Source organism: Cebus imitator, unplaced genomic scaffold (genome assembly GCF_001604975.1).
Source record: "Cebus imitator isolate Cc_AM_T3 unplaced genomic scaffold, Cebus_imitator-1.0 Scaffold158, whole genome shotgun sequence".
NCBI lineage: Eukaryota > Metazoa > Chordata > Mammalia > Primates > Cebidae > Cebus > Cebus imitator.
Window position 1 is genome coordinate 2,023,347 of NW_016107473.1, and position 12,640 is coordinate 2,035,986.

Genomic DNA, 12,640 nt, shown 5'->3' on the forward strand with positions numbered 1-12,640 from the left:
GCTCAATTTGTCCCTATAACATCTATTTTGTTTTTCCCATCTGAAAATCCAATTAAAGACTACATATTGCATTGGTTGTTATACTTCTTGTTGTTTGTTACTCTATAGTAGTTTCTTACTCATAACTGACAAATTTTAAGAGTTCTAGTCAGTTATTTTGGAGAATGACTCTCAATTAAATTTGCTTGAATCTTTCTTCATGAATAGATTCAGATTAAATAATTTTTGACACAATATTATACAGGTGATGCTGGCGCTTCTCAGTACATCATATAAGGAGGCAAGTGTTGTTTGTTTCTCATGTTATTGGTGATATTAGATTTCCTTACTTGCTCAATGTAAAGTATGCTAGATTCTTCACTAAAAAGGTAACTTTGTGCCTCGGTACTTAATAAGTATAGTAAATGACATTTTGAGAATGTTTAAAAGTTACAATTTGAGAATATGTAAATATTCTGTTCTCTAGCCAGTTTTTTCCCAAAGGTTTCAGCACCCATTGATGATCTTTGCCTGAATCAATTATAACATTTGTGGCTGCAAGATGGTGATTATCTTTCTAATTCTATATTTCTATTAGATATATCAACTCTCATACATTAATAAAGAACATTCCCTCTCTCCATTCTCTTTTGCATTGTGTTAGTTTGTTTGTTTGTTTTACCATAACTATGGACTCATGATTATTTTTAATACAGTGTTATATTCATTACCACCATTATTTTTTGGGTGCCCGCTGTCCCAAAGTTGGTCAACAGGGGGCCTTTTCCTGTTGGTTCTAGTGTGCTTTTGATATATTTCCATCAGTTTTCAAGCCTTTTCTTACTTTTAGACACAACGTGCTCCAGGCTCAATATGTAACGTCTTGCCACACATGAGAAATCAACCATTTACCCCAAAATTCCAAGTGTTTTTTAGCAAGAAATATTAATTTCAAGCCAAGATCTGGGTGCAAGGTATGCTGATTCCTAATGGGGAATCAGTAATGTGTATTGGCATTTTCAGTAGATTATGGTAAGAAATATGTCATTTTAAAAATAAAGAGGCTAAATCTTTGATTTTAGTTAATACTATTTTAATTAATAGCAAACAATCACCATATCCCATACTTTTCAACAACCTATCCTGTTTCATCATTTATATTGCAGGGCAAAGTAATGTACTTGTATTCACCATGATCTATTAGACTTTGAGTTCCTTGAGAAAATTCAGTAGTATTATTCATTCATTTCTTTCTTTATTGTGCATTCATTTATCCACCATATTTTTCATGTTCATTCTGCATGGCAGTGGAGGCAGAATAGTAAGCTTCCAGAGGAAGTGAAGTCAGTAAGAATAACTGGGATCTTCAGGATGGGCAGCATATAGTTATCCAAAGAAAGAAGAAAAAGATATACAGAAGGTAATAAAAAGAGAGTGCCATGGCTGCTGGCATGCATGAGTAAGCACAGATCCCACTACCACCACCCTGATGAAGTGCTTTGGTTAACACCAACCATTGGAGTGTGGCTTCCATTGGGCTGAAAACATCTTGGTCCCTATAGTACAGCAGGTTCTTAACCTCAAGGGGCCACATAACAAAGTTGGGGGCCTAGTATCAGCCCTCCAAAATTATAACACAAAGACTAGAAATGCTAAACTGAACCTTGGCCCCCTGAAATCTTTTAGAAATAAACCTAGTTAATTGAACCCCTGATATGCAACAATCAAGCCCCAAAGTACATAAAAGAAGAAAAAAGCAAAAAAATCCCTCCAGGGGATAGCAACTTCAAAGCTTGAAGGAACCATCAACCTACACATATGAGAAAGAATCAGTGCAAGAACTTTGGCAACTAAAAAGCCACAGTGTCTTCTTACTTACAAATGACTGCACTAACCCCTAAGCAATGGTTCTTAACCATGCTTAAATGGCTGAAAGAATAGAAATCATTTCAGAACGTCGATAAGAACAAAGATCATTGACATTCAGGAAAAAGTGAAAACCCAAACTAAGGACTCTCAGGAATACAATAAAATGATACAGGAGATAAAAGACAAAATGGCTATATTAAGGAAGAACCGAACGTATCTGATACAGCTGAAAATCTCACTTCAAGAATTTCCTAATACAGTCACAAGTATTGACAACAGAATTAAATGAGCTGAGGAAAGAATTTCAGGGCTGAAAGACTATTTCTCTGAAATAATGCAGTCAGACAAAAATAAAGAAAATACAATAAAGAAGACTGGGCAAAACCTCAGAGATGCCTGGGATTATGTAAAGATACCAAATCTATGACTCATTGGTATTTCTGAAAGTGAAGGAGTGAAAGCAAGAAACTTAGAAAACACATTTGAGGATATCATTCATGAAATTTCCACAGCCTCAATAGGGAGGCCACCGTTCAAATCCAGGCAATGCAGAGAACCCCCACAAGATACTATAATAATATCAAGATACATAGTCATCAGATTCTCCAAAATTGAAATTTAAAAAAATATATATTAAAGGCAGCTAGAAACAAGGGGAAGGTTACCTACAAAAGAAATCTTATTAGGGTAATAGTGTAACTTTCAGCAGAAATCCTACAAGCCAAAAGAAAATTTGGAGGCCCATATTCAGCATTCTTTTTTTTTTTTTTAATCTTTCCGTGCTTCATTTATTTTATTTAAAATAATATCCTTCAGTTTCATTTATGTTGTTGTAAATGACAGGATCTCATTTGTTTTTTATAAGTGAATAATATTCCATTGTGTATATATACTGCATTTTCTTTATGCTTTTGTTTGTTTTTTTTTCCCACTTATTTATTTTATTGCATTTTAGGTTTTGGGGTACATGTGAAGAACATGCAAAATTGTTGCATAGGAACACACGTGGCAGTGTGATTTGCTTCCTTCCTCCCCATCACCTACATCTGGCATTTCTCCACTTGCTATCTCTCCCCAGCTTCCCACCCCCGACCCTCCCTCCCTTATTTCCCCCCAACTGACTCCAGTGTGTAGTGCTCCCCTCCCTGTGTCCATGTGTTCTCATTGTTCAACACCCGCCTATGAGTGAGAACATGCGGTGTTTGATCTTCTGCTCTTCTGTCAGTTTGCTGAGAATGATGGTTTCCAGGTTCATCCATGTCCCTACAAAGGACCCAAACTCATCGTTTTTGATGGCTGCATAATATTCCATGGTGTATATGTGCCACCATTTTCCCTATCCAGTCTATCGTCGACGGGCATTTGGGTTGGTTCCAGGTCTTTGCTATTGTAAACAGTGCAGCAATGAACATTCGTGTGCACGTGTCCTTATAGTAGAACGATTTGTAATCCTTTGGATATATGCCCAGTAATGGGACATATTCAGCATTCTTAAAGAAAAATTCCAACCAAGAATTTATTATCCAGCCAAACTAAGCTTCATATGTGAAAGAGTAATGAGATCCTTTTCTGACAAGCAAATGCTAAGAGAATTCATTGCCATCAAACATGACTTAAAAGAGGTTCATAAAGGAGTGCTAAATGTGGGAAGACTGTTACCGGCCACAACAAAAACACACTTAAGTACATAGACCATTGATGTATAAAGCAACCAAACAATCAAATCTAAGAACTAACAACACAATGATAGAATCAAATCTGCACATATCAACATTAACCTTGAATGTAAACTGGACAAAGAAGAAAGACCCAACTCTATGCTGTCTTCAAGAAACTCGTCTCAAACGTAATGACACCCATGAGCTCAAAGTAAAGGGATGGAGAAAAATCTACCAAGCAAATGGAAAACAGGAAAAAACAGGGATTGCTATTCTAATTTCAGACAAATAGACTTTAAACCAACAATGACCAAAAACGGACAAAAAAGTACATTACATAATGGTAAAGGGCTCAATTCAATAAGAAATAAATATCCTAAATATGTATGCACCCAGATTTATAAAGCAAGTTTTTGGAGAGCTGTGAAAAGACTTAGACAACCACACAATAATAGTGGGAGACTTCGACACCCCCATTGACATTATTAGACAGATCATAGAGGTAGAAAACTAGCAAAGCCATTTAGAAACTGAACTCAACATTTGACCAAATGAGCCTAATAGATATCCACAGAACTCTCCACCAAAAAACAATAGAGTAGACATTCTTCTTATCTGCACAGGGCACCTAATTTACTATCAACCATACAATTGGCCATAAAACAATCCAGAGCAAAACAAACAAACAAAAAACAACAACAAAAACTGAAATCAGACTAAACACACTGTTGGGCCACACTGCAATAAAAATTGAAATGAGTACTAAGAAATACTTTCAAAACCATACAATTGCATGGAAATTAAACAACCTGCTCCTGAATGGATTTTGGGTAAACAATGAAATTAAGGCAGTATTTAAGAAATTCTTTGAAACTAGTGAGAACAAAGAAAATATACCAGTATTTCCAGGATACAGAAAAGCAATGTTAAGAGGGAAGTTTATAGCACTTGATATCCACATCAAAAAGTTTGGACAATGTCAAGTTAATATTCCAACATCACATTTACTAGAACTAGACAAACAAGGGCAAACCAGCTAGCAAAATACAAGAAATAACCAAAATCAGAGATGAATTGAATGATCAATTCAAAACAAACCAAAACAAAACAAAACAAAAACCTTTAAAAAGATCAATGAATCCAGGAGTTGGTTTCTTGAAAGACTAAATCAGACAGCTAGACCACTAGCTAGACTAATACAGAAGAAAAGAGAGAAGAGTCAAATAAACACAATCAGAAATAACAAAGGGGACATTACCACCAGCCCCATAAAAATACAAAAAGCCCTCAGAGACTAGTATGAACACCTCTATGCACACAAGCTAGAAAACCTGTAAGAGATGGATAAATTACTGGAAACTTACAGCCTCCCAAAATTGAATGAAGAAGAAATTGAATGAATCCTTGGGCAGACCAGTAATAATTTCCAAAATTGAATCAGTAATAAAAAGCTTACCAACCAGAAAAAGCCCAGGGCTAAATGGATTTGCAGCCAATTTCTACAGATAAATAAAGAAAAGCTGATACCATTTCTACTGAAACCATTCCAAAAAATAGATAATAATGAGGAACTCCTCTTTAACTCATTTTATGAGGACAGTATCATCCTGATGCCAAAATCTGGAAGAGACACACAAACACACAAAAGAAAACTTCGGGGCAATATTCTTGATGAATACAGATGCAAAAATCCTCAACAAAATACTCACAAACCAAATCTACCAACATGTAAAAAACTTAATTCACCATAATAAAATGGGCTTTATTCCTGGAATGCAAAGTTGGTTCAACATATGTAAATCAATAAATTTGATTCGTCATATAAACAGAACTAAAAACAAAAACCACATGATCATCTCAACATATGCAGAAAAGATTTTTGATAGAATTCAGCATAACTTCATGTTAAAACGCCTCTACAAAGTAGGTCTTGAAAAAACATTCCTCAAAAGACTAAGAGCCATCTATGACAAACCCACAGCCAACATCATACAGAATGGAAAAAGGCTGGAAGCATTCCCCTTGAGAACCGGAGCAAGACAAGAAAGTTCACTTTCACCTTCCTATTCAACAGGGTACTGTAAGTCCAACTTAAGCAAAAGGCAAGGGAAAGAAATAAAAGACATCAAAACAGGAAGATATAAAGTTAAACTATATCTGTTTGCAGATAGTACGATTTTTACCCAGAAAACCCCATAATCTCTGCCCAAGTGCTCCTAGATCTGATAAACAACTTTAGTAATGTCTCAGGATACAAAATCAATATACAAAAGTCAGTAGCATAAATACACACCAACAACGCCCAAGCTGAGAGCCAAATCAAGAACACAATCCCACTCACGATAGCCACAAAGATAATAAAATACCTAGGAATACAGCTAACCAGAAAGCTGAAAAAGTCTTTGCAATAATAATTACAAAACACTGCTCAAAGAAATCACAGATGACAAAAACGGAAAAATATTTTATGCTCATGAATAGGAAAAATCAATACTGTTAACATGGCCATACGTCTCAAAGCAATCTACAGATTCAATGCCATTCCTACCAATCTACCAATGAAATTCTTCACAGTATTAGAAAAAAACTATTTTAAAATTCACATGGAACCAAAGAAGAGCCCAAATAGCTAGGACAATCTTAAGCAAAATAAAAAAGCCAAAGGCATCTTGTTACCCAATTTCAAACTATACTACAAGGCTACAGTAACCAAAATATCATTGTACTAGTACAAAAACAGACACAGAACAGAATAGAGAACTCAGAAGTAATGCCATGTACCTAGAATCATCTGTTCTTTGGCAAAATCAACAGAAACAAACAATAGGAAAAGGACTCCCTATTTAATAAATAGGGCTAATATAACCATCTACACATACGCAACATATTGAAACCAAACCCCTTACATACACCACATACAACAATCAACTCAAGATGGAAAAAAAGGCTTCAACATAAAACCTAAAACTTCTAGAAATCTGGAAGATAACTTAGGAACTACCATTCTGCATATATCCTGATGAAGATTTCATGACAAAAAGCAATTACAACAAAAACAAAAATTGACAAATGGGACCTAATTAAACTAACGAGGTTCTGGACAACAAAACAAACTATCAACACAGTAAACAGACAACCTACAGAATGAGAGAAAATTTTTTGCAAATTATGAATCCAACAAAGATCTAGTATCAAAAATCTATAAGGAATTTAAGCAAATTTACAAGCCCAAAGCCAACAACCTCATTAAAATGTTGGCAAAGGACATGAACAGACACTTTTCAAAAGGAGACATACACATGGCCAACAAGCATATGAAACTATGGTCAACATCGCCAACCATTAGAGAAATGCAAATCAAAACCAAAATGAGATACCATCTCATGGCAGTCAGAATGGCTGTTATCAAAAAGTCAAAAAATAACAGTTACTAGTGAGATTTTGGAAAAAAGGGAATGCTTCCCACTGCTAGTGGGAATTTAAATTACTTCAGCCATTGTAGAAAACAGTGTGGCGATTTCTCAGTGAACTCAAAACAGATTTACCATTTAACCCAGCGATCGCATTATTGGGTAAATGCCAAAAGGAATATAAACTGTTCTACCATAAAGACACATGCATGCACACGTGTTTATCACAGCACTATTCACAATAGAGAAGACATGGAATCAACCTAAATGCCCATCAATGGTATACTGGTAAAGAAACTGATATGGATAAACCATGGAATACTTGCAGCCATAGAAAGGAATGAGATCATGTCCTTTGCAGTAACACGGATGGAACAGGAGGCCTTTATCCTAAGCAAACTAATTCAGAAACGGAACACCAAATACTGCATGATCTCACTTATAAGTAAGAGCTAAACACTGAGTACATGTGGAAACAAAGCACAGAACAACAGACACCACGGCCTATTTGAAGGTAGAGAATAAGAGGGAGAGGATCGAAAAACTACCTATTGGGTACTATGCTTATTACCTGGTGATGAAACAGTCTGTACACCACACCCCTGTGACATGGAATTTACCTATGTATTAGGTTGACACAAAAGTAATTGTGGTATTTTCAATTAAAAATTATGGCAAAAACTACAATTACTTTTGCATCAACCTAATAACAAACCTGTACATGTACCTCTGAACTTAAAAGTTTTTTAAAAAAGGCTGCCCCTAGCAAGGGGTATGGCATATATGAGGGTCTTCAGGCCAGACTGCTTTCAAAAGGCATAGAATTCAACTGTAGTTGAACCCATAAGTGAATTTGTACTCTAAAATTTGGCAGAAATTAAATCTAGATGGGTATATAAAGGAAAACTACTGAATGAAACAGATATTGGGGAAAGTTTTTCAGAAAAATACTATTAAAAATTTTGTGTTTTAAAATGTAGTACATATTTTTAAATACTGTGGGCATTTTTTAAAGTAATCTCAGAAAGTCAGCAGATGTATTGGAATTCCTCTAAGGGAACACCTCTCAGCAGTTTTTAAAAAATAAATTGTTAAATTAACTATTGAAGATATACAAAATAATTTTTATTAAATATATGTAAGTTTAAAAAAAAAGTACCTAGTTAACCCATGAGCAATTTTAATTAACAGAAAATTAGCATCACTTTTGAATCCCTGTGTATTCCAGGGCATCTCACTTAATTGCATTAACCTTCAAAAGCAACCACTATTCAGAGCTTAATGTTATCATACGTTTATTTTCCTACAGAGTTTGTATCCCTAAAGTATACATTATTTAATTATGTACAGTTTTGACTTTATATTAATGTGTATATACTGTGTGTGTCTTCTGTAGAATTCTTTCTGCAGCATTATGCTCCTGAGAATCAATTTTTTGCTTCAAATTATAATCCATTTATCTTCAATGATCTAGTATTGATTCAGATGAATATACCACAATTTATTTATTCATTATAATGTAAATGATTAGTTTGCTGGTTTACTTTTTTGCTTTTTGCTTTTTTTGCTACTGAAAACAACACTGGGGAACATATATGTGACCTGATACATGTGGGCAAAACCTTCTTTGAGATAGGAATGAAATTGATTAGTCACTAAATATATACATCTCAAATTAGTTAGGCAATGCCAAACTGTTTTTATTTTTCTTTTTTTATTATACTTTAGGTTCTGGGGTACATGTGCAGATCATGCAGGATTGTTGCATAGGTACATACATGGCAATGTGGTTTGCTGCCTCCATCACCCCATCACCTACATCTTGCATTTCTTCCCATGTTTTCCCTCCCCAACCTCCCCATGCCCCCTGCTGTCCCTCACCACTTACCCCCCTCAACAGACCCCAGTGTGTGATGCTCCCCTCTGTATCCATGTGTTCTCATTGTTCAGCACCCACCTATAAGTGAGAACATGCGGTGTTTGATTTTCTGTTCTTGTGTCAGGTTAAGAATTATGGTTTCCAGATTCATCCATGTCCCTTTTACAAAGTAGTTTTACCCATTTACCATCCTAAAATCTATATTTCTGTGCCATTGTTTCATCAGCACAATCAAGGTGGTATAAGTTTACTCATGCCTCTTTGCTTTTTGGGTTTTTTTTCCCTCGGTCAAATTGTTTTAGATCTATTGCTAGCCATTTTGTATTATTGATACCATTATAAATAGTATCTTAGTTTTAAAAATATATTTTCTAAACTATTGTGATATGGATATTCAAATTTAAAAATTTTTAGTTAATTTGATTTTTTAGAGCAGTTTTAGATTCCTAGCAAAATTGAGTGGAAATTAATGTTTCCATTTACCTCCTTTGGCAGGTACATGGTTTCATTTACACGGTTCCACCACCCCCAACAGATGCAACCTTTCCCACTTCAGCATCTCCCACCAGAGTGGAACATTTGTTATGTCCAGTGAACCTACACTAACACATCGTTATTACCTTAAGTCAGTGGTTTACACTAGGGTTCGTGCTTGGTATTTTACAATCTATGGCTGTTGACACATACAATGACATATCACTATTATAGTATTCTCTGACCTTCCTGGATCTGTGGTTTGGTATATGACATTAAGTTGAGGAAATTCCCAGTTACCATTGCTTCAAGTATATCTTTCATGTCTTTTTCTTTCTTCTCTTTCTCTTATTCCGTTACCCATACATTATACATTCTGTGGCTTTTCCACAGTTCTTGGATATTGTTCTAGGTTTTTGTTATTATTTTCAGTATTTTTTTTCTTAGATTTTCAGTTTTGGAAGTTTCTGTGGACTTATCCTCAAGTTCAAAGATTCTTTCCTAAGCTGTGTCCAGTCTACTAATTAGCTCATTAAAGGCATTTAGTTCTGTCACAGTATTTTTTACCTCAAGCATTTTTCAAATTCTTTTCTGCAATTTTCATCGCTCTGTTTACACTAGTCATCTGTTCTTGTATATTGTCTACTTTATCTATTAGATCCTTTAGCAGAGTTGTTTTAAATCTGTAGTCTGATAATTCCAACATTTCTGCATACCTAGGTTTGGTTTTGATGCTCTCTCTGTCTCTTAAATTGTGTTTTTTATTTTCAGTATGCCTTGTAATTTTTGCTAAATGGCAAACATGATGTACTACATAAAAGATAAAAGACAGGGAAGAATTCTGTAGTCCTAGAATTAGGTATCAAGCTTTTAATGAGTCTGTGTCCCTGGACTGTGAGTTTCACAAGTACTTCTCAGTTTGTTTGAATGTTTCACCCTGTTGGATGATACAAGATGGCTAGAACTGCCTGGAAATGGGTATTTCTCTTCCCCTAGGCCAACTAGGCTCTGGTAAATCCCACCAAGTTAGGCTTTGGTAAAATAGTTTCTGTTGAAGATATGCCTTATTAAGAAGAGAATGCTCTGGCATATTTCAAATGGTTACTTTTCTTCTTCCCCTTTTGGAAGCCCAATAAGATTTTCCTCCTACAGTTATGCAAGACCATAGTAGAGCTCCTGGAGGTAGAGCTCACAAAGGTGTTAGGCCTGCTATTTGTTACTGGGCCCCCTGGGATTTTTATCTCTCAGGCTTGTCTACTTTGAGACTTCAGCAATTCATCAATTACAGTGTAGGTTTCTCTACCCTGGTACTGGTTCCCACAAAGGTTTATGCTCAGGTAAGTTGTGATTCTCTGTAGCTGCCTGTCTCTCCAATTTGGGAAGCACAGTTTGCCATGTGATCTCACTTCTCTGACAGATCTAAGATGAGTTGCTAATTTTTCAGTTTGTTGGGCTTTTTACTTGTTGTTAGCTATGACAACTTCTAAGCTCCTTGCATGCCAGACCAGAAATCAGAAGTCTCAGAATTTAACTTATTTTGTACATGGATTTCCTATCTAGCAGATTTGTTAAACCATTTTATTCATTTTAATAAGGTGTTATTATTTTATTTGAGCTTTCTTTAGAGACAATCATATCATCTACATTATATCTTTCTTTCTGGTCTATACCCTTTGTTTATTTTCTTTGTCTTAGCGCTAGGACCTCCATGCAATTTTAAATAAAAATGATGACATTGAATTGGCATTTGCCAGTGCCTTAGGCAAATGCTTTTAACATTTCACTATTAAGTAAGATATTTGCTGTAAATTTTTGAATTTATCCTTTTTCATGTTAAGGAAGATTGCTTGTAGTCCTGGGTTTTTCCAACTAACTTTTGGTTTGGGAAATCTCAAATATCAGAAAGGATAAAATTTCAACAAAAATTTCAAGCATAATAATAGTATAATTAATGCCCATATCTCCTCTACTTTAAACATAGTAAAATACTTATTTTATATTATATGCCTATTAATTTTACTTGTTGATGTTACCTGAGCTTAAGGGTGGTATTTCTACATTACCCTTACACTATACGTATATTTTTTTGTGCTACCTAAATTATGTGGGGATTCCTTCACTGGATGCCCACCTTGAGCTGGCTCTGAACAATGTATCTGACTCACCATGCCCAGTGAAGGGATGAAGAACAGAACTCAAGGTCTCCCCATTCAGCAAATGCCCTTCTGACAAAAGCCAACTTTCACTCCGTTTATAGCCTCTGAATATTCCTTACCAAGTTGACAGCTCATTAATTAGTTTAAAACTATATTTATATTTTACTGGTCATTTTTAGTGGTTTTCAGTGGGAGACTCAGTCAATATCCCCAAGCCACCACTCTATCAGAGGTGGAATTTGGTGTTTTCTTTACAGAACACTTGGAATCACAGATCAATGTCAGTCTTCCTTGAAGCCTACTTCTTCCTTTCCTTCATGAGGGCTATTGACACAATAACTCAACATGTCATTTTTCTTATCATCCACACAAAATTCTTGTTAGCATTACATACTTTGCTAATATCTTAAGAGGGTGTCTGCCCTAATATGCCTATTTAAACCAAATGCTAAACTCAAGGTTTGAGATGAATACAGGCTCCCTATCATGAAGCTTGCAGAAGTGAATTGTCAGGAAATGAAGATTTTTCAGTATCTCCACCTTATCTCGGTGGGGTTTACAGTTACTGCCCAAGTCAGGATGATTTGATACAGGACAAGTTGTTCTTTTGAACTATGAAAATCTTTGTTGGTGTTGTTTCATTTCCTAGTCGTCTTCTGGCTACTAAAAAATACTCTCCATAATTGCACTAGGAATTAAAATGAGATGTAACTGAACTAGAGCTCCCTCTCATCAGCCCCACATACCACGACACATTCAAGAAAGTTTCTTCATAGGCTGTCGGTTTTGTGGAGGTGATCAAGGTAAAATTGTGAATGATGAAACAGTTGCTTTCAGGACACCTCCTGAAATGATGACATTAAATAGCAGAAAAGGTATTTAGAAAATATTTTCTTCCTAGTTAGATATTTAATTCTAAAATCAAGAAAATTTCAGGAAAAAAAAATGGGCGATTCTGCTACTAATAATGCCTTTTTTTTTTCCTTACGTATTTTCTCTGCTGGTCTCACCCTTCTCACAGTGTGCATAATTAATTTCAGATGATTTCATTCAACTGAGATCCAAAGTTGGCATGGGTATAGATAAAGTCAATTCAAGGTATGGAGTTTAACATTATTCAAAGAGCAGGCATGAGTTAATGTATTAGTTTCTTTGTCGCTGCTCTAATGGATTACCACAAATTCCACAAATGTAGTGACTCAAAACAACACCATT